The sequence below is a fragment of the Pseudophryne corroboree genome, chromosome 5 (genome assembly GCF_028390025.1).
Source record: "Pseudophryne corroboree isolate aPseCor3 chromosome 5, aPseCor3.hap2, whole genome shotgun sequence".
In the NCBI taxonomy this organism is placed as follows: domain Eukaryota; kingdom Metazoa; phylum Chordata; class Amphibia; order Anura; family Myobatrachidae; genus Pseudophryne; species Pseudophryne corroboree.
Window position 1 is genome coordinate 108,027,171 of NC_086448.1, and position 22,216 is coordinate 108,049,386.

At 45.4% G+C, this 22,216-nt stretch overlaps 1 protein-coding gene and 1 long non-coding RNA gene across 2 annotated transcripts in view; one reads left to right on the forward strand and one right to left on the reverse strand.

Moving 5' to 3' along the window:
- The window catches only part of MALRD1 (MAM and LDL receptor class A domain containing 1), a 1,363,691-nt gene that overhangs the window by 795,410 nt on the left and 546,065 nt on the right, over positions 1-22,216 (forward strand). The window lies entirely within an intron of this gene.
- On the reverse strand, positions 10,594-12,117 carry LOC134928816 (uncharacterized). Its single transcript, XR_010178031.1, has 2 exons — positions 11,282-12,117; positions 10,594-10,802 (listed from the first exon to the last, which is right to left on the reverse strand). It is a non-coding gene; the product is annotated as an uncharacterized LOC134928816 (long non-coding RNA).

Sequence of the window (22,216 nt, forward strand, 5' to 3'; positions counted from 1 at the left end):
ACTACGGACTACGAGAAATAGAATTACCGGTGAGTAAATTCTTATTATATATATATATATATATATATATATATATATATATATATATATATAAAAATGCAAAAGCCCTCACTCGCTGACTGACTCATCACTAATTCTCTTACTTCCTGATATTTTAGGAAGGTGAAATACAATATAGGTATTCTGCAGGTGGGAAATAGGAAAACTATGTAATCAGAATTTTAATAAACCTCCCCTAAGGGGATGAAAAGGAGTTGACATAATGACGTCATTACTGATACGTGAACTATAACGGCCAAACAGACAATTGGATCAAAATTTGGATTGCCACCCAATGTGTAGAATTTAATAAACTACAAAAATAATCCTGTCACTTTTTACCGTATCTGCTACGGGTGCTCCTCGGGTAACGCCAAGAACTATGGATTAATATTTACTTACATTAAGACGTCTCAAATGTATATCTTTACAGATTTACCAAATTTTTAACACTCATTTAAATGTACAAGCATGAAAATCAGAAACTGCTAGTTATTAATATGGCACAATGCAGAATCTGTGGCTTGAGCAGAGGTAACTGTCACTCATCTGCAATTTTCTGCTACAGAGGGAGCCACGCTCATCTGAGGCGGCTCCATCGCAGGCGTGCACTCCCGGCGTGACTAGGCGATCCGTCCACCTAGTTACGCCGGGAGTGCACAGAGACGCTCTCCCATTCACTAGAATGGGGCGCGTCTTCATCACGGACGTGTGCGTGCCACTGGACAGAGATACTCTCCCATTCTGTACATAAGCACACCCCTCACCCAAACTTTGCACCTATATAGCTAGCCACCCATCCCCCACCTAGGCACCCCTACACGCACTCTGCAGCCATTTAGGCACCTATGCATCCACACAGGCTCCCCTGCACAACCCTCCCACAACTCTGCACCCATATATCCACCCATGCAACCACATAGGCACCTCTGCTGACCCTTGCACCCATATATACACCCTCCCCAGTCACCTATGCGCTCACCCAGGGACACCTACACCCAGGGGCGGGTTGGTACGCCGGGACTCCGGGCGACTTCCTGGTTGGCTGTCCCCACACTGGCTGGCACTCACCCCTCCACTGGCTGGCTGCCGTGATCAGAGCTGAGCTCCGATCAGGCAGAGTTTAGAAACGGCACCCTGATCACTGATGCAGCTGCTCTGTGGCTGGCTGGGCTGTGTGCAGCACTTCCTCCTACTGCTAGCCCTGTCCTTTGCATGACATCACAGAGGGGGCGGGGCCAGCTGCAGTGCTGCCATGATTTGAGAGAGGCAGGAAGAGCCCAAATGAGAGAGAAAAGAGAGATGCAGTAAAGGAAGGTATGAGAGAAATAGTAAATAAGGAATGTGGGCAAGGAATGAAGATGAAAAGAGTAAGGCACATTACACAGTAAAAGGGTGATCAAGGTACTGTTTGTTAGAGAGAAAAGAAATACTCATTCTGTGTGAGAGAAGAAAAATGAAGGTGAGATACAGTAGAGAAAAGAAAGAAAGATGAAAGAAATGAGAATAAAGTATAAAAACTAATGGGAAAGATGAGGCTTCAGAGAGCAAAGATAGTAAAGAAAAGGGGGGCACAGGGACTTGTGTGCGTTGTGATAAAAAGGGATGGGGGACCCATGTGTGGTGTGCTATAGAGGATGGGGAACTGCACACAGTGTGGTATATAGGGATGACGATCTGCGTGCAATATGATATAGAGGGACGGGGACCTGTGACGGTGTGATATAGAGGGACAGGGACCTGCTTGTGATATGATATAGTGTGTACATGCGGTATGATACAGAGGGACGGCTATCTTCTTGCGATATGATATAGCGGGATGGGGACCTGCACACAATGTGATATTGAGGGACGACGACCTACGTGCAATATGATATAGAGCAGCCTTTTATCAACCAGTGTGCCGTGTGCCGCGACCAGTAGAAAGGTGTGCCGCGGAGCCAGAGCAGCTTCCTGTACCTTCAGAGTGAACTGTCGGCCCGGGCTCTTCTTAGAGGATCAGTCGTGCTCTGGCCGTGACCTATGCCTTGAAGACGCGGCAGTGTGATATCACAGGTCACGGCCGCTGCGTCTCACCACCCAGCCAGCCCACCCGCCTGCATACACAGCTTTCCTTGCCCACCCACATCCACACCTGCCCGGCCGCCTACTGCTCAGTATTCACAGCACTCCACTATGAACCACTCCCGCCACTGAGGGATAGGGAGGAGGACAGCTGAATTGTAGGGGCTAATATTTGTTATTTTATTTCTCCTTTGGGGAACATTAAGATTTCAACAGCATTTATGTGGGGAAAATAAGGATTTATGGGGGGGAACAATGTGAATAATTCATCATGTGGGGAGCAATATGATTTATGTGGAGAGCAATGTGATTGTTTTTTCTGTGTAGGCCAATGTATTTGTGGAATTTTTTTTACTGTGAGGTCCAATGTGTGTTTTTTTTTTTTTTTCTGTGGGGAACGGATGGCGTGCCTTGGGAATATTAAAATATTGTTCGGTGTGCCGCGAGTAAAAAAAGGTTGAAAATCACTGATATAGAGGGACGGGGACCCACGTGCAGTATGATATTGAGGGACGGGGACCCGTACACGCTGTGATATAGAGGGACGGCTACCTGCGTGCAATATGATATTGAGGGATATGGACCTGCGCACGGTGTAAAATAGAGTTACGGGAACCAGCAAACGGTGTAATATACAGGTTTATGGACCTGCTTGCATGTAATAACGAGAGATGGAGACCTGCGTGTGGTGTAATATAGAGGTATGGGGACAGTGAGGCAGGGATTTGCAGCTGCCAATGAGGCAGGTATGTGCCGCTGCCAGTGAGGCAGGGATGTGCCGCTGCCAGTGAGGCAGGGATGTGCCGCTGTCAGTGAGGCAGGGATGTGCCGCTGTCAGTGAGGCAGGGATGTGCCGCTGTCAGTGAGTCAGGTATGTGCTGCTGTCAGTGAGGCAGGGATGTGCCGCTGTCAGTGAGGCAGGGATGTGCCGCTGTCAGTGAGTTAGGGATGTGCTGCTGTCAGTGAGGCAGGGATGTGCTGCTGTCAGTGAGGCAGAGATGTGCTGCTGTCAGTGAGGCGGGAATGTGCCGTTGTCAGTGAGGCAGGGATGTGCCGCTGTCCGTGAGGCAGAGATATGCTGCTGCCAGTGAGGAGGTAATATCTCTGTGGATCATATTATAATAATAATAATAATTATTATACTATACACTTTGGATTTTGTGTCTCCATAGGTGGTATTACGTGATTATAATTGTGGTAAATACTATTATGAGATTGTTCACCAAATGATGTGCCTGCTACAATGCCAGTTCAGGCTTTTTTATACTTTAAAAGAAGCTTTTTTGCACTTTAATATATGTTTTTGTACTTGTTGTTATGTATTCAGTGGGTCCCGTGGCGTCACTTCCGGGATGGCAGAATGAGCATTCTGTCCCCCCATGGGGAAAGGTTTGTTGGTTTTGCCACCCGGAAGTGGAATCGCAACAATCCAGCATGTTTATGAGGTTGTTCAGGTGCAAGTGAGCACACTTCTTTTAATTTTGGGTCTATTTAAGCTATGTTTTTAAAGGGCATAGTATGGCAGACCCTTGAAGAAGGTGGTAGCACACCAAAACAGCTGTTGGGAGAGGATCTGGCTGTGTGCGTCTGCCATAGCCTATGCCTTGATATTGATTCTCAATTTGTATTGCTGATAAGTATACATTGAGAATGACTTGATTTGATGTATTTGCTTGCCCACAAGTAAATGATGTGAATACACTTGGATGCAGAATCTGGAGTGCTGGTCTCTGCTTGCTCATTGGCCATTCTTGGAGCTGAGGAAGTGACCTGTTTGTTCACTCATGACCCTGCACCCAATTATTTATAAGAAACTGGGTGCGGTTTATTCTCTATATCTATGGGTTGGGTATGATATACCAGTGGCCGGGATGCCGGCCATCAGTATACCATCAGCGGCATCTCATGCGCCAGTATGTCGGCAGTGTGGCGAGCGCAAAGAGTCCCTTGCGGGCTCGGTGGCTCACTGCGCTCGCCACACGTTCTATGCCCACTCTGTGGGTGTCGTGGACATCCACAAGTGGGATGGAATAGCCCCTTTTAGCCGGCATTGTCAGCGATCGGGATTTCGGGGTCGGTATCATGACTGCCGGGATCCCGACCACCGGCAAAGTAACTACATCCCATATATTTGTACATATACAGTATATAAATATTCATCTCCCTGTTGTAGTATTTATATAGCAAGCACCACTATGGCATGGTATACAGCATTATGGGCCTGATTCTGTTTCTGACCAGTGGCGATGTTGCATGCGGTAGAGAGATGTTTTCTGTCGGAGTTGAACGACAGATAAATCCTGATGGTGTTCGTACAGAGGTGTAATACAGATTAACACACAAAGAAGTGCATAGAAAATGTGTTGGTCATTCCTGTTGTGTTACAGGGTGTTGGCTAATCAGATGCAGGTGTAGCGCAGTATGGGAATTTTGCAGGCTTGTTGCTGAAAGTGGCTTGGTGCAGAGACGCTGAATTGCTAGCATTGGAGGCCATACTCAGATGGATGATCTGCACCTAGAAGAAGGTGCAACCGATGGTGACAGCTTTGTAGTGGCAGACCAAACTGCAGCAAAAGATGCAAAGAAGACTCAGTTCCACCTGAACAGACCCCACCCCCTTTTAAGACTCAACCCCCTTTTAAGACCCCACCTCCATAAAGGCTGCTTCCAGAATTTTCCCAGGCTGGTTTTCCATCCCAATCCACCCCTGCCTACACCTCACTCATCAGTGAGCACTCAGGTACACTCACACTGACCCAGGTACACTTATACCTCACTTAGCACTCAGGTACACTCACACTGACCCAGGTACACTTATACCTCACTTAGCACTCAGGTACACTCACACTGACCCAGGTACACTTACACCTCACTTAGCATTCACTCCGGTACCCAGATAATACCTCTCATTTTACTTTCTCTAACGTCCTAGTGGATGCTGGGGACTCCGTCAGGACCATGGGGAATAGCGGGCTCCGCAGGAGACAGGGCACATCTAAAAAGCTTTTTAGGTCACATGGTGTGTACTGGCTCCTCCCCCTATGACCCTCCTCCAAGCCTCAGTTAGGTTTTTGTGCCCGTCCGAGAAGGGTGCAAACTGGATGGCTCTCTTAAGGAGCTGTTTAGTAAAGTTTTTTTTAGGTTTCTAATCAGTGATTCCTGCTGGCGACAGGATCACTGCAACGAGGGACTTAGGGGAGAGACTTGCAACTCACCTGCGTGCAGGAGGATTGAAGTTTTAGGCTACTGGACACTGAGCTCCAGAGGGAGTCGGAACACAGGTCAGCCTGGGGTTCGTCCCGGAGCCGCGCCGCCGATCCCCCTTACAGACGCTGAAGAAAGACGGCGGAACGGAGGTCCGGAAACAGGCGGCAGAAGACTTCACAGTCTTCAGAGAGGTAGCGCACAGCACTGCAGCTGTGCGCCATTGTTGCTACACGGCTCACTGACACGGTCACGGAGGGTGCAGGGCGCTGCTGGGGGCGCCCTGGGCAGCAATATAAATACCTATTTGGCAAATAAATACATCACATATAGCCATTAAGGCTATATGTATGTATTTAACCCAGGCCAGTTTTCCTAATAACCGGGAGAAAAGCCCGCCGTGAAAGGGGCGGAGCTTATTCTCCTCAGCACTCAGCGCCATTTTCCTGACCAGCTCCGCTGGTGAGGAAGGCTCCCACTCTCCCCTGCACTACAGAAACAGGGTTAAAGAGAAGGGGGGCATAAATTGGCGATATAATTATATATTAAGAGCCCATATATAGAAACAACACCTTCTAGGGTTGTTATATACATTATGGCGCTTTTGGTGTGTGCTGGCAAACTCTCCCTCTGTCTCCCCAAAGGGCTAGTGGGTCCTGTCCTCTATCAGAGCATTCCCTGTATGTGTGTGCTGTAGGTCGGTACGTGTGTGTCGACATGTATGAGGAAAATGTTGGTGAGGAGACGGAGAAAATTGCCTGTAATGGTGATGTCACTCTCTAGGGAGTCGACACCAGAATGGATGGCTTACTTATGGAATTACGTGATAATGTCAACACGCTGCAAGCCGGTTGACGACATGAGACAGCCGGCGGACAAATTAGTATCGGTCCAGGCGTCTCAGACACCGTCAGGGGCTTGTAAAAACGCCCATTTACCTCAGTCGGTCGACAGACACTGACACGGACACTGACCCCAGTGTCGACGGTGAAGAAACAAACGTATTTTTCCTTTAGGGCCACAAGTTACATGTTAAGGGCAATGAAGGAGGTGTTACGTATTTCTGATACCACAAGTACCACAAATAAGGGTATTTTGTAGGGTGGGAATAAACTACTTGTAGTTTTGCCTGAATCAGATAAATTAAATGAAGTGTGTGATGATACGTGGGGTTCCTCCGACAGAAAGTTATGGGCGGTATACCCTTTTTCCCGCCAGTAGTAAGGGCGAGTTGGAAAACACACCTTAGGGTGGACAAGGCGCTCACACGCATATAAAAAACATGGCGTTACCGTTTCCAGATACGGCCGCCCTCAAGGAGCCAGCTGATAGGAAGCTGAAAAATATCATAACAGTATATACACACATACTGGTGTTATACTACGACCAGCAATCGCCTCAGCCTGGATGTGCAGCGCTGAGGGGGCTTGGTCGGATTTCCTGACTGAAAATTTTGATACCCTTGACAGGGACAGGATTTTATTGTCTATAGAGCATTTTAGGGATGCATTTCTATATATGTGTGATGCGCAGAGGCATATTTGCATTCTGGCATCAAAGAATAAATGTGATGTACATATCTGCCAGACGAAGACACGACAGTGGTCAGGTGAGGCAGATTCCAGACGGCATATGGAAGTATTGCCGTATAAAGGGGCGGTCCATTGGACCTGGTGGCCATGGCAACAGCTGAAAAATCCACCTTTTGTTACCCCGAGTCACATATTGGCAGAAAAGGACACAGTCTTTTCAGTCTCAGTCCTTTCGTCCCCATACGGGCAGGCGGGCGAAGGCCAGTCATATCTGCCCAGGGGGAGAGGAAAGGGAAGAAGACTGCAGCAAGCAGCTCATTCCCAGGAACAGAAGCTCCTCACGGCTTCTGCCAAGTCCGCAGCATAACGCTGGGGCCGTACAAGCGGACTCAGGTGCGGTAGGGGGTCATCTCAAGAGTTTCAGCAACACTCGCAAGGGAACTCCGGGATCCTACATGTAATATCCCAGGTGTACATTGGAAATTCGAGACGTCTCCCCCTCACACAATTCACAGGCTGTATTCCCAGCAGGTGATAATCAAAGTACCCTTCTTACAACAAGGAAGGGGGTAGTATTCCACACTATATTGTCGTACTGAAGCCAACCGGCTCGGTGAGATCTGAAATATTTGAACACTTACATACAAGCGTTCAAATCAAGATGGAGTCACTCGGAGCAGTGATAGCGAACCAGGAAGAAGGGGACGATATGATGTCACTGGATATCAGGGACGTTTACCTACAGGTCCAAATTTGCCCTTCTCACCAAGGGTACTTCAGGTTCCTGGTACAGAACTGTCACTATCAGTTCAGACGCTGCCGTTTGGATGGTCCACGGCGCCCCGGGTCTTTACCAAGGTAATGGCCGGAATGATGATTTTTCTTAAAAGAAACATGGACGCTTTCCTGATAAGGGCAAGGTCCAGAGAACAGTTGGAGGTCGGAGTAGCACTATCTTAAGTAGTTCTACGACAGCACGAGTGGATTCTAAATATTCCAAAATCGCAGCTTTTTCCGACGACACGTCTACTGTTCCTAGGGAAGATTCTGGACACAGTCCAGAAAAACGTGTTTCTCCCAGTGGAGAAAACCAGGGAGTTATCCGAGCTAATCGGGATCCTCCTAAACCCAGGAAAAGTGTCAGTGCATCATTGCACAAGAGTCCTGGTAAAAATGGTGGCTTATTACGAAGCAATTCCATTCGGCAGATTTCCCGCAAGAACTCTTCAGTGGGATCTGCTGGACAAATGGTCCGGATCGCATCCTCAGATGCATCAGCGGATAACCCTATATCCAAGGAAAAGGGTGTCTCTCCTGTGGTGATTACAGAGTGCTCATCTTCTAGAGGGCCGCAGATTCGGCATTCAGGATTGGATGCCGGTGACCACGGAGGCCAGCCTGAGAGGCTGGGGAACAGTCACACAGGGAAAAAATTTCCAGGGAAGTGTGATTAAGTCTGGAGAATTCTCTCCGCATAAATAAGCTTAGAGCAAATTTATAATGCTCTAAACTTAGCTAGACCTCTGCTTCAAGGTCAGCCGGTATTGATCCAGTGGGATAACATCACGGCAGTCGCCCACGTAAACAGAAGGGCGGCACAAGAAGCAGGAGGGCAGTGAAAACTGCAAGGATTTTTCGCTAGGCGGAAAATCATGTGATAGCACTGTCAGCAGTGTTCTTTCCGGGAGTGGACGACTGGGAAGCAGACTTCCTCAGCAGGCATGACCTCCACCCGGGAGAGTGGAAACTTCATAGGGAAGTTTTTCAACATGATTGTGGACCGTTGGCAAAGACCAAAGGTGGACATGATGGCGTCCCGCCCGAACAAAAACGGGACAGGTATTCCGCCAGGTCATGAGACCTTCAGGCGATAGCTGTGGATGTTCTGGTAACACCGTGGGTGTACCAGTCTGTGTATGTGTTCCCTCCTCTGTTTCTCATAACCAGGGTATTGAGAATTATAAGACATAGAGGAGTATGAACTATACTAGTGGCTCCGGATTGGCCAAGAGGGACTTGGTACCCGGAACTTCAAGAAATGCTCACAGAGGACTAAGGGCCTGGGGAGCTAAGAAGGGACTTGATTCAGCAAGTACCATGTCTATTCCAAGACTTACCGCGGCTGCGTTTGACGGCATGGCGGTTGAATGCCGGATCCTGAGGGGAAAAGGCATTCCATAAGAGGTCATACCTACCCTGGTCAAAGCCAGGAAGGAGGTGACCGCACAACGTCATCACCACATGTGGTGAAAATATGTTGCGTGGGTGAGGCCAGGAAGGCTCCACGACGGAAATTCAACTAGGTCGATTTCTACACTTCCTGAAAACAGGAGTGTTTTGGACCTCAAATTGGGGTTCATTAACATTTAAATTTCGGCCCTGTAGATTTTCTTCCAGAAAGAATTGACTTCAGTTCCTGAAGTCCAGATTGTAAAGGATGTATTGCATATACAGCTTTTTTGTGCCCCTAGGGGCACCGTGAGATCTCAACATAGTGTTGGGATTTCTTAAAATCATATTGGTTTGAACCGCTCAAATCTGTGGATTTGAAATATCTCACATGGAAAGTGACCATGCTGTTGACAAATATCTCACATGGGAAGTGACCATGTTGTTAGCCCTGGCCTCGGCCAGGCGATTGTCAGAATGGGCGGCTTTGTCTTACAAAAGCCCATATTAAAATTTTCCATTTGAACAGGACAGAACTGGGACTCGTCTCCAGTTTCTTCATGAAGGGGTGTCAGCGTTTTCACCTGAAACAACCTATTGTGGTGCCTGCGGCTACTAGGGACTTGGAGGACTCCAAGTTACTAGACGTGGTCAGGGCCCTAAAAATATATATATATATATATATATAGTTAGGACGGCTGGAGTCAGAAAGTCTGACTTGCTGTTTATACTGTATACACCCAACAAGCTGGGTGCTCATGCTTCTAAGCAGTCTATTGCACGCTGGATTTGTAGTACAATTCAGCTTGCACATTCTGTGGCAGGCCTGCCACAGACGAAATATGTAGATGCCCATTCCACAAGGAAGGTGGGCTCATCCTGGGCGGCTGCCCGAGGAGTCTCGGCATTACAACTTTGCCGAGCAGCTACGTGGTCAGGGGAGAACACGTTTGTAAAATTTTACAAATTTTGATACTCTGGCTAAGGAGGACCTGGAGTTCTCTCATTCGGTGCTGCAGAGTCATCCGCACTCTCCCGCCCGTTTGGGAGCTTTGGTATAATCCCCATGGTCCTGACGGAGTCCCCAGCATCCACTAGGACGTTAGAGAAAATAAGAATTTACTTACCGATAATTCTATTTCTCGTAGTCCGTAGTGGATGCTGGGCGCCCATCCCAAGTGCGGATTGTCTGCAATGCTTGTACATAGTTATTGTTACAAAATCGGGTTATTACTATTGTTGTGAGCCATCTTTTCGGAGGCTACTTCGTTTTGTTATCATACTGTTAACTGGGTTCAGATCACAAGTTGTACGGTGTGATTGGTGTGGCTGGTATGAGTCTTACCCGGGATTCAAGATCCTTCCTTATTGTGTACGCTCGTCCGGGCACAGTACCTAACTGAGGCTTGGAGGAGGGTCATAGGGGGAGGAGCCAGTACACACCATGTGACCTAAAAAGCTTTTTAGATGTGCCCTGTCTCCTGCGGAGCCCGCTATTCCCCATGGTCCTGACGGAGTCCCCAGCATCCACTACGGACTACGAGAAATAGAATTATCGGTAAGTAAATTCTTATTTTTGAAATCATTTTAGTAAACCATTGTTATTTATTTTGTTTTTGCGAAAGGCTGAGACAAAGGAAGACCTCATATCTTACACCTTGTCCTTTTCAAATGGTTGTTAGAAAGTCTGTTTATAGTCCCTTTCACAAATGATGTTCTGCTGTAGACTCCGCATTCTCAGTTCACCACATTAGGAAGAATGGATTCCTGGTGATGTTGCTGTATGATGGCACACTGTGGGTAGAGTAAAAGATACAATGAATATAAGGGTGGTTAAAAGGTGAAGGTAGAAAAGGTGTTACTAACTGACAAACAAGGTAAAAGAAAAAAAATGATGGTAATATTACACAGAAGGTAAAACAGCTAAAATGTGACATGGTGCAGGTAGAAAAAAGGTGGTAGTATTAGAGAAAAGATAATACATATGGAAATTTGTATAATACAGCAGCCTAGTGTGTCCCTATAAGAGCCCTGTACAGCAGTCTCCCAGCTGGTGATATCGCTCTACCTCTACACTCTCCTGTGGGAAATTTACTAAGAATCGATTTGGGTGACATTACAAATCGCCCTTAAGCGCAGATTTTCGCTCATAATCGCTGGAACAAAAGTCACACATTTACTAAATGTCAGCTAGGGCACAGGAGACTGCTATCAGGAGGAGACAGAGGTAAAGGCAGCTGAAGAACAGAATGTCAATAAGAGCAATACCTTACCGTGACAGTCCAGAGAGTTGTCTGGAACTGGAACTCAAGATTGCAGAGGTAACAGCAGAGAAGTGTAGGATATCTCTTTGTATCTCCCAGTAGGTCCAGGAGAGGATCAATGTTGCACAGGGATGTATAATGTGCAGTAGCCTCCACAAACAGCAGCTGGGATCACCCAGCGATGGAGAGCAGGAGGCTAGATGACTGCAGGAGGCCCAAGCAGAGTGGCAGGGAGAAACACAGAGTAGTGAAATTCCAGCCTAAAGATTCCCAAGGTGTCAGAAGGGAATCCAGTGCTCAGGAAAGGTGAAAGTATTCCCGCGCACTTCTGTGACTGGCACATCTCTCCCGCCAGACTATTCACCTGCAGGTTCAGGGGTTTCAGGGTGCCCAGCTTCAATATCGATGTCATTTGAACCCTTGTAAAAAGCAGACTTTGATCTATATCGTCTATAAAGCAGAAAAATGCCCAGAGCTATGCCAGTGAACGCGATAGTGATGATGGCAATCGCTGCACAGACAGTCATCAGAAAATTGGTGTTCTCTGTCTTCAGGTTTTCTTTCAGCTCATCAAAATAGTATTTGATGTCACTTTCTGCTGGTGGTCCTTCTGGCAGTGTTTCTGCTATGCTTTCTGATGTTGGATTAAACTCTTCATAATAAATCATCGCTTCTCCATTTTCTTGGGCCAAGTCACTTTCAGTTGTTTGAACTGAAGCTCCTTTGGCACCCGTAACAAATACAATAATCAATAAAATTGACTTGAACGACAGCATCTTGAAGATACGTCTTCTTTCGCCGACAACTACCTTTCAAAAGACTGAAAGTGATACAGTCTATGACATCACCCCTCAGCCACAGCTCCATTATGATGCGTCATTGATGTCATAATGGAAGCCAGGAAGTGGCTGGGACCTTATTAGACACAATTTGTGCAGGATAACAATGACATTTCCCTGTTGTGTATACAAATAACTGAAAAAAAATGAAATGATGTTATCACACTGGTGCTCTGACCCAGAGGAGTGAGGTCTCAGTCTGAAGCACTTTCAGTAGATGAACATAATAAACTAAATATCTTTTACATTTGCCAAGTGGTAATAAGCATTTAAGACAAAGTCACTAGTTCACCAGACAAACCTCATATAAGTGTTCATGTTACGTGTTTCAGGTACCTCCCCTTCACCAGACAAAACTGAACAGCACTGAATTGCACATGGTCTCCGTTTTATAGGGAAAACCAGCCTAGACAGTCTAATTCTAGGGATGGTAAATATTTAGGGTAGGGGTTTACTGGCCTTTTTATATATATATATATATATATATATATATATATATTTGCCAAATTCACGGCACTCCCAATTCCCAAATACTTGTAGAATCCACAGGATATGGCCGGTGCCCTCCCTGGTTACAGCGAGCGCTGTGTCCAATGTAGCATGCAGAGTTGGGCGGCACTCGCGGCGCAGGAAAAAACAGACAGGCAAGTCTGGAAGTTGCAGTCAACGTTTCAATGTGTATTATAACATTTTCGTCAGGATAAAAATACAATGTGTTACTCACCCTTTTAACTCCGTCTGACGGTCCATGGCGCCTCCTGCCAGCCGCATCCCGCTCCGTCCAACTGATGACGTCATCACGAGGCGCCAGCCGCGGCGTCATGGAGAGTCCGGACCGGAGCACACAAAAGATCACCTGTGACAAACATAATTGCAAACAAAAATTACATACAAAGCACACATTTAAACTCAGAAAAACAGTATCGGTCACAGGAAAACAGTGATACTAAGTATAAAATATGTATCAACTTGAAGTAAAACAAAATACATAATAGTATATAGCAATAAGAATGTTTAACCAATACTGATTTACTGGGAGAACTGCACAGGACAAGGGCAGCGACACCCAACAGATGACAACAGTAACAAAATAAAATAAAAATTAATTATACTAACAACGACACAATAAGCAGCTACTATTAGTCATATGAAGCTAATACTGGTTATAGCAGCAATGCGCTATCAATCAAGGATACATTATAGGAAAGCTGATAAACCTGCTTGTTCATTTAACCCTTTAGGGGATAGGGTATCCAGTATGAAAATCCACTTAGCCTCAGCTCTGAGTAGAAGTTGTGCCCGGTCACCTCCTCGTTTTAATGGGGGGATATGGTCAATAATTCGATGTCGCAAGACAGCAACAGAATGTTTAGCCTGCAAGAAATGTCTTGCAACAGGTTGGTCACTTCGACCAGAAGAGATTGCAGCCCTAATGGAGGCACGGTGTCCGGCCATCCGTTCTTTGAACATACAATCCGTTTTCCCCACGTAGTGGAGGCCGCACGGGCAACTCAATACATAAACTACAAATTTAGTAGTGCAAGTGACACGATGTTTGATTCTAAATTTCTTCCCCGTAAAGGGGTGATAAAACGAATCACCTGTCAGCATGTGGCTGCATGTAGTGCAGCCCAAGCATTTAAAACATCCTGGGCAGGAAGACTTGAGAAATGTGGTTGTAGGAGTTTTTTTGGGGATACTTTCTACATTTGTTTTAACAATAAAATCACGAATGTTTTTGCCTCTGCGATATGCTGGCATAATCCGTGTGTTGGGCTGAAAACCAATTTTCTTATCAGTTTGTATGATAGGCCAAAATTTTTTGGTTATTTTGCTAACTTCGGAGCTCAGAGTATTAAACTGATTAACCCAGATTAATCGATTGGTATGATCAGTTTGTTTAGCAGGGTTCAGCGTAGCGTTTCTCGGTATTTTGAGTACTTTTTCTTTAATCGCTAATAAGTCTAATTGGTTGTAGCCCCTCTGCACAAATTTAGTGATCATATTGTCACATTCCACAGCTAGTTGGGATTCGTCACTGATGATGCGTTTAAGGCGCAGCATCTGGGAATAAGGGAGTCCCTTGCGTAATGAGATAGGGTGATGGCTAGATGCCAATAGAAGATTATTCCTATCCGTGCTTTTGAAAAATAAAGATGTATTAATTTGACCATCACGTATTGAAATCTGTACATCTAAGAAGTTAATACTTTTATCATGTATAGTGTACGTAAATTTGACCGGGGAATCAGACAAATTATGAGAATCAAGTAATGATTCGAGTACATTACGGGGTCCGGTCCACAACAATAACAGGTCATCAATGTATCGCAAATACAACAGAACAAAAGGTTTAGTTGTCACATTGGATAGGAACAACTCGTCCTCAACCAGCAACATGTAACTGTTGGCGAATGAGGGCGAGACGTTGCTCCCCATGGAACAACCTGACAGCTGTAAGTAAAAATTGTTGTTAAATAAAAAGTAATTACGCTGTAAAGTTAACTGTAATAAATTCATAAACAACTCAATATTGGGTCCTAAAAAGTAAGGATTATTACGGATTAAGATTTCCACAGCTTTAAGTCCTTCCATGTGGGGGATGCATGTATAGAGATTTTTAACATCGATCGTTGCCAATATGCAGCTGTTTGGAACAGACTGGATGGTTGCAAGTTTGTTGAGAAGTGTTGTAGTGTCCTTGAGACAGTGATCAATCGATTGAATGCAGGGTTGCAGATAATGGTCCAGAAAGATGGAAATTTTCTGGAACAACGACCCTCTTGCCGAAATTATCGGGCGTCCTGGAGGAGATTTGCTGTCTTTATGTACTTTGGGTATTGAATACAGTATTGGTACCACTGGAAATCTTGTAGTTAAAGCTTCAGACTGTGCTGATGTTAAAGAGCCATCCTTGACTGCCTGGGACAAAACGTTATCAAGTTCCTTTTTAAAGGATATGGTAGGGTCAGAGGGTAACTTTCGGTAGGTGGTATAGTCTGCTAGTTGACGATCCAACTCAGCTATGTAATCATGTACATTTTGTATCACTAGGGCTCCCCCCTTGTCTGCCGGACGTATAACTATATCGTCATATTTACTAAGATCATAGAGAGCTTGCCATTCACTCTTAGATAGATTAGAGTGGATGTGTTTAGCATGTTTGAACGTATTTTGAACTTGATGGTCCACCGTCCTGGAGAACACTTTGATAGATTTATTTTGAGACACAGGATCAAATCTGGATTTAACCCGAAGAGCAGGAGGCATTGTCGTGTGCATAGGAGTAGTTGGATGCTGTGAAAAATATTCTTTTAGGCGAAGTTGTCGCTCTAGTTTGAATTGTTCAATTTTCCAATTGAAGAGATCTGGTTTGGTGGTAGGGACAAAATTCAGGCCTTTAGACAATACTTGTAATTCAATTGGAGAGAATTGTCGATCTGATAAATTAAATATCATCTTCGTTTTGAGTAGGTTGTTTTTCTTTGTCGCCGACCTTTTGCACTGGCCACCTCGCCTCGTGAAATGGCGCCTGGATTTGAAGGTGCTGCTGGTGTGCGAACCCCTAAAGGGGGTAAACCCTGACTGGGGCAAGGAATTTCAGCTTCACTAGCTGTTGCTGTGCCCTCCGTAGAGGAATCAGTGTCCAGGTGGTGTGCATTAAAGCGGTTAAAGAGACGTCGCCTCGCTGGTCGTTTGGCAATCGGAGTACCTGAGACCCAAGGATAAACCTGTCTCTTGGCGTAGTCATTATTCACAATGTCCAGTTTATTCCGTTTATATGAAATCAGGTCTCTCTGATACTTCTCCATTTGTGTAGTGAGTTTATCATACCAGTTTGTGGAGGTATCCATCAAAAGAGTCGGTTTATGAGCAGTCTCAAAGATATCAATTTGGGCCCGAATAGACGCAAGCTCCCGAGTGACCTCCTCGATAACCAGGAGGATTAGGTCATAAGAACACTTGTTCAGAATAGAGACCCATTTTTTACAAAAAGCTGCATTGAATCTCCCAATTGTGGGGATATTCTTGATACGGAAACCCCTCGGTATTTTTCCTTGTCGATGATAATCCGATAAGGTTACCCCATGGTAATAAAAATCTTTTTCTCTGCGTTTGAGTTTAAACAATTCACGGAAGAGCTGGATGTTATCAGGTATGCCACCCGTGGCCGCAAGGTCTTCCTTAAAGCGCAATCTAGTTGCATCGATGTCGGAATAACTGAAGGTCTCGCCTGGTGTCAGATCAATCGCTGAAAACAGATCATCCAATTCTGTGTCGGTGGGTGCCGACATCATGAGTCTGTGCAGGACTCACTGTGAGAAAAAATGGTGCAGAGAGATAGTGATGTGTCGAAATGACACGTGTTACTGTGCTCCACACCCAAAAGTCCAGACGTGATAATGAACAGGGATGGGTGCCTGTGTGTGACCATAAACCTGCACGGTTGTAATGGTCCAAATATATTTGCCAAATTCACGGCACTCCCAATTCCCAAATACTTGTAGAATCCACAGGATATGGCCGGTGCCCTCCCTGGTTACAGCGAGCGCTGTGTCCAATGTAGCATGCAGAGTTGGGCGGCACTCGCGGCGCAGGAAAAAACAGACAGGCAAGTCTGGAAGTTGCAGTCAACGTTTCAATGTGTATTATAACATTTTCGTCAGGATAAAAATACAATGTGTTACTCACCCTTTTAACTCCGTCTGACGGTCCATGGCGCCTCCTGCCAGCCGCATCCCGCTCCGTCCAACTGATGACGTCATCACGAGGCGCCAGCCGCGGCGTCATGGAGAGTCCGGACCGGAGCACACAAAAGATCACCTGTGACAAACATAATTGCAAACAAAAATTACATACAAAGCACACATTTAGACTCAGAAAAACAGTATCGGTCACAGGAAAACAGTGACATGCTACATTGGACACAGCGCTCGCTGTAACCAGGGAGGGCACCGGCCATATCCTGTGGATTCTACAAGTATTTGGGAATTGGGAGTGCCGTGAATTTGGCAAATATATGTGGACCATTACAACCGTGCAGGTTTATGGTCACACACAGGCACCCATCCCTGTTCATTATCACGTCTGGACTTTTGGGTGTGGAGCACAGTAACACGTGTCATTTCGACACATCACTATCTCTCTGCACCATTTTTTCTCACAGTGAGTCCTGCACAGACTCATGATGTCGGCACCCACCGACACAGAATTGGATGATCTGTTTTCAGCGATTGATCTGACACCAGGCGAGACCTTCAGTTATTCCGACATCGATGCAACTAGATTGCGCTTTAAGGAAGACCTTGCGGCCACGGGTGGCATACCTGATAACATCCAGCTCTTCCGTGAATTGTTTAAACTCAAACGCAGAGAAAAAGATTTTTATTACCATGGGGTAACCTTATCGGATTATCATCGACAAGGAAAAATACCGAGGGGTTTCCGTATCAAGAATATCCCCACAATTGGGAGATTCAATGCAGCTTTTTGTAAAAAATGGGTCTCTATTCTGAACAAGTGTTCTTATGACCTAATCCTCCTGGTTATCGAGGAGGTCACTCGGGAGCTTGCGTCTATTCGGGCCCAAATTGATATCTTTGAGACTGCTCATAAACCGACTCTTTTGATGGATACCTCCACAAACTGGTATGATAAACTCACTACACAAATGGAGAAGTATCAGAGAGACCTGATTTCATATAAACGGAATAAACTGGACATTGTGAATAATGACTACGCCAAGAGACAGGTTTATCCTTGGGTCTCAGGTACTCCGATTGCCAAACGACCAGCGAGGCGACGTCCCTTTAACCGCTTTAATGCACACCACCTGGACACTGATTCCTCTACGGAGGGCACAGCAACAGCTAGTGAAGCTGAAATTCCTTGCCCCAGTCAGGGTTTACCCCCTTTAGGGGTTCGCACACCAGCAGCACCTTCAAATCCAGGCGCCATTTCACGAGGCGAGGTGGCCAGTGCAAAAGGTCGGCGACAAAGAAAAACAACCTACTCAAAACGAAGATGATATTTAATTTATCAGATCGACAATTCTCTCCAATTGAATTACAAGTATTGTCTAAAGGCCTGAATTTTGTCCCTACCACCAAACCAGATCTCTTCAATTGGAAAATTGAACAATTCAAACTAGAGCGACAACTTCGCCTAAAAGAATATTTTTCACAGCATCCAACTACTCCTTCTATGCACACGACAATGCCTCCTGCTCTTCGGGTTAAATCCAGATTTGATCCTGTGTCTCAAAATAAATCTATCAAAGTGTTCTCCAGGACGGTGGACCATCAAGTTCAAAATACGTTCAAACATGCTAAACACATCCACTCTAATCTATCTAAGAGTGAATGGCAAGCTCTCTATGATCTTAGTAAATATGACGATATAGTTATACGTCCGGCAGACAAGGGGGGAGCCCTAGTGATACAAAATGTACATGATTACATAGCTGAGTTGGATCGTCAACTAGCAGACTATACCACCTACCGAAAGTTACCCTCTGACCCTACCATATCCTTTAAAAAGGAACTTGATAACGTTTTGTCCCAGGCAGTCAAGGATTGCTCTTTAACATCAGCACAGTCTGAAGCTTTAACTACAAGATTTCCAGTGGTACCAATACTGTATTCAATACCCAAAGTACATAAAGACAGCAAATCTCCTCCAGGACGCCCGATAATTTCGGCAAGAGGGTCGTTGTTCCAGAAAATTTCCATCTTTCTGGACCATTATCTGCAACCCTGCATTCAATCGATTGATCACTGTCTCAAGGACACTACAACACTTCTCAACAAACTTGCAACCATCCAGTCTGTTCCAAACAGCTGCATATTGGCAACGATCGATGTTAAAAAATCTCTATACATGCATCCCCCACATGGAAGGACTTAAAGCTGTGGAAATCTTAATCCGTAATAATCCTTACTTTTTAGGACCCAATATTGAGTTGTTTATGAATTTATTACAGTTAACTTTACAGCGTAATTACTTTTTATTTAACAACAATTTTTACTTACAGCTGTCAGGTTGTTCCATGGGGAGCAACGTCTCGCCCTCATTCGCCAACAGTTACATGTTGCTGGTTGAGGACGAGTTGTTCCTATCCAATGTGACAACTAAACCTTTTGTTCTGTTGTATTTGCGATACATTGATGACCTGTTATTGTTGTGGACCGGACCCCGTAATGTACTCGAATCATTACTTGATTCTCATAATTTGTCTGATTCCCCGGTCAAATTTACGTACACTATACATGATAAAAGTATTAACTTCTTAGATGTACAAATTTCAATACGTGATGGTCAAATTAATACATCTTTATTTACCAAAAGCACGGATAGGAATAATCTTCTATTGGCATCTAGCCATCACCCTATCTCATTACGCAAGGGACTCCCTTATTCCCAGATGCTGCGCCTTAAACGCATCATCAGTGACGAATCCCAACTAGCTGTGGAATGTGACAATATGATCACTAAATTTGTGCAGAGGGGCTACAACCAATTAGACTTATTAGCGATTAAAGAAAAAGTACTCAAAATACCGAGAAACGCTACGCTGAACCCTGCTAAACAAACTGATCATACCAATCGATTAATCTGGGTTAATCAGTTTAATACTCTGAGCTCCGAAGTTAGCAAAATAACCAAAAAATTTTGGCCTATCATACAAACTGATAAGAAAATTGGTTTTCAGCCCAACACACGGATTATGCCAGCATATCGCAGAGGCAAAAACATTCGTGATTTTATTGTTAAAACAAATGTAGAAAGTATCCCCAAAAAAACTCCTACAACCACATTTCTCAAGTCTTCCTGCCCAGGATGTTTTAAATGCTTGGGCTGCACTACATGCAGCCACATGCTGACAGGTGATTCGTTTTATCACCCCTTTACGGGGAAGAAATTTAGAATCAAACATCGTGTCACTTGCACTACTAAATTTGTAGTTTATGTATTGAGTTGCCCGTGCGGCCTCCACTACGTGGGGAAAACGGATTGTATGTTCAAAGAACGGATGGCCGGACACCGTGCCTCCATTAGGGCTGCAATCTCTTCTGGTCGAAGTGACCAACCTGTTGCAAGACATTTCTTGCAGGCTAAACATTCTGTTGCTGTCTTGCGACATCGAATTATTGACCATATCCCCCCATTAAAACGAGGAGGTGACCGGGCACAACTTCTACTCAGAGCTGAGGCTAAGTGGATTTTCATACTGGATACCCTATCCCCTAAAGGGTTAAATGAACAAGCAGGTTTATCAGCTTTCCTATAATGTATCCTTGATTGATAGCGCATTGCTGCTATAACCAGTATTAGCTTCATATGACTAATAGTAGCTGCTTATTGTGTCGTTGTTAGTATAATTAATTTTTATTTTATTTTGTTACTGTTGTCATCTGATGGGTGTCGCTGCCCTTGTCCTGTGCAGTTCTCCCAGTAAATCAGTATTGGTTAAACATTCTTATTGCTATATACTATTATGTATTTTGTTTTACTTCAAGTTGATACATATTTTATACTTAGTATCACTGTTTTCCTGTGACCGATACTGTTTTTCTGAGTCTAAATGTGTGCTTTGTATGTAATTTTTGTTTGCAATTATGTTTGTCACAGGTGATCTTTTGTGTGCTCCGGTCCGGACTCTCCATGACGCCGCGGCTGGCGCCTCGTGATGACATCATCAGTTGGACGGAGCGGGATGCGGCTGGCAGGAGGCGCCATGGACCGTCAGACGGAGTTAAAAGGGTGAGTAACACATTGTATTTTTATCCTGACGAAAATGTTATAATACACATTGAAACGTTGACTGCAACTTCCAGACTTGCCTGTCTGTTTTTTCCTGCGCCGCGAGTGCCGCCCAACTCTGCATGCTATATATATATATATATATATATATAAATGCAAAAGCCCTCACTCGCTGACTGACTCATCACTAATTCTCTTACTTCCTGATATTTTAGGAAGGTGAAATACAATATAGGTATTCTGCAGCTGGGAAATAGGAAAACTATGTAATCAGAATTTTAATAAACCTCCCCTAAGGGGATGAAAAGGAGGTTGACATAATGACGTCATTACTGATACGTGAACTATAATGGCCAAACAGACAATTGGATCAAAATTTGGATTGCACCTCCAATGTGTAGAATTTAATAAACTACAAAAATAATCCTGTCACTTTTTACCGTATCTGCTACGGGTGCTCCTCGGGTAACGCCAAGAACTATGGATTAATATTTACTTACATTAAGACGTCTCAAATGTATATCTTTATAGATTTACCAAATTTTTAACACTCATTTAAATGTACAAGCATGAAAATCAGAAACTGCTAGTTATTAATATGGCACAATGCAGAATCTGTGGCTTGAGCAGAGGTAACTGTCACTCATCTGCAATTTTCTGCTACAGATGGAGCCACGCTCATCTGAGGCGGCTCCATCGCAGGCGTGCACTCCCGGCGTGACTAGGCGATCCGTCCACCTAGTTACGCCGGGAGTGTACAGAGACGCTCTCCCATTCACTAGAATGGGGCGCGTCTTCATCACGGACGTGCATACGCCACCGGACAAGCCGCTCTCCCATTCTGTACATAAGCACACCCCTCCCCCAAACTTTGCACCTATATAGCTAGCCACCCATCCCCCACCTAGGCACCCCTACACGCACTCTGCAGCCATTTAGGCACCTATGCATCCACACAGGCTCCCCTGCACAACCCTCCCACAACTCTGCACCCATATATCCACCCATGCAACCACATAGGCACCCCTGCTGACCCTTGCACCCATATATACACCCTCCCCAGTCACCTATGCGCTCACCCAGGGACACCTACACCCAGGGGCGGGTTGGTACGCCGGGACTCCGGGCTACTTCCTGGTTGGCTGTCCCCACACTGGCTGGCACTCACCCCTCCACTGGCTAGCTGCCGTGATCAGAGCTGAGCTCCGATCAGGCAGAGTTTAGAAACGGCACCCTGATCACTGATGCAGCTGCTCTGTGGCTGGCTGGGCTGTGTGCAGCACTTCCTCCTACTGCTAGCCCTGTCCTTTGCATGACATCACAGAGGGGGCGGGGCCAGCTG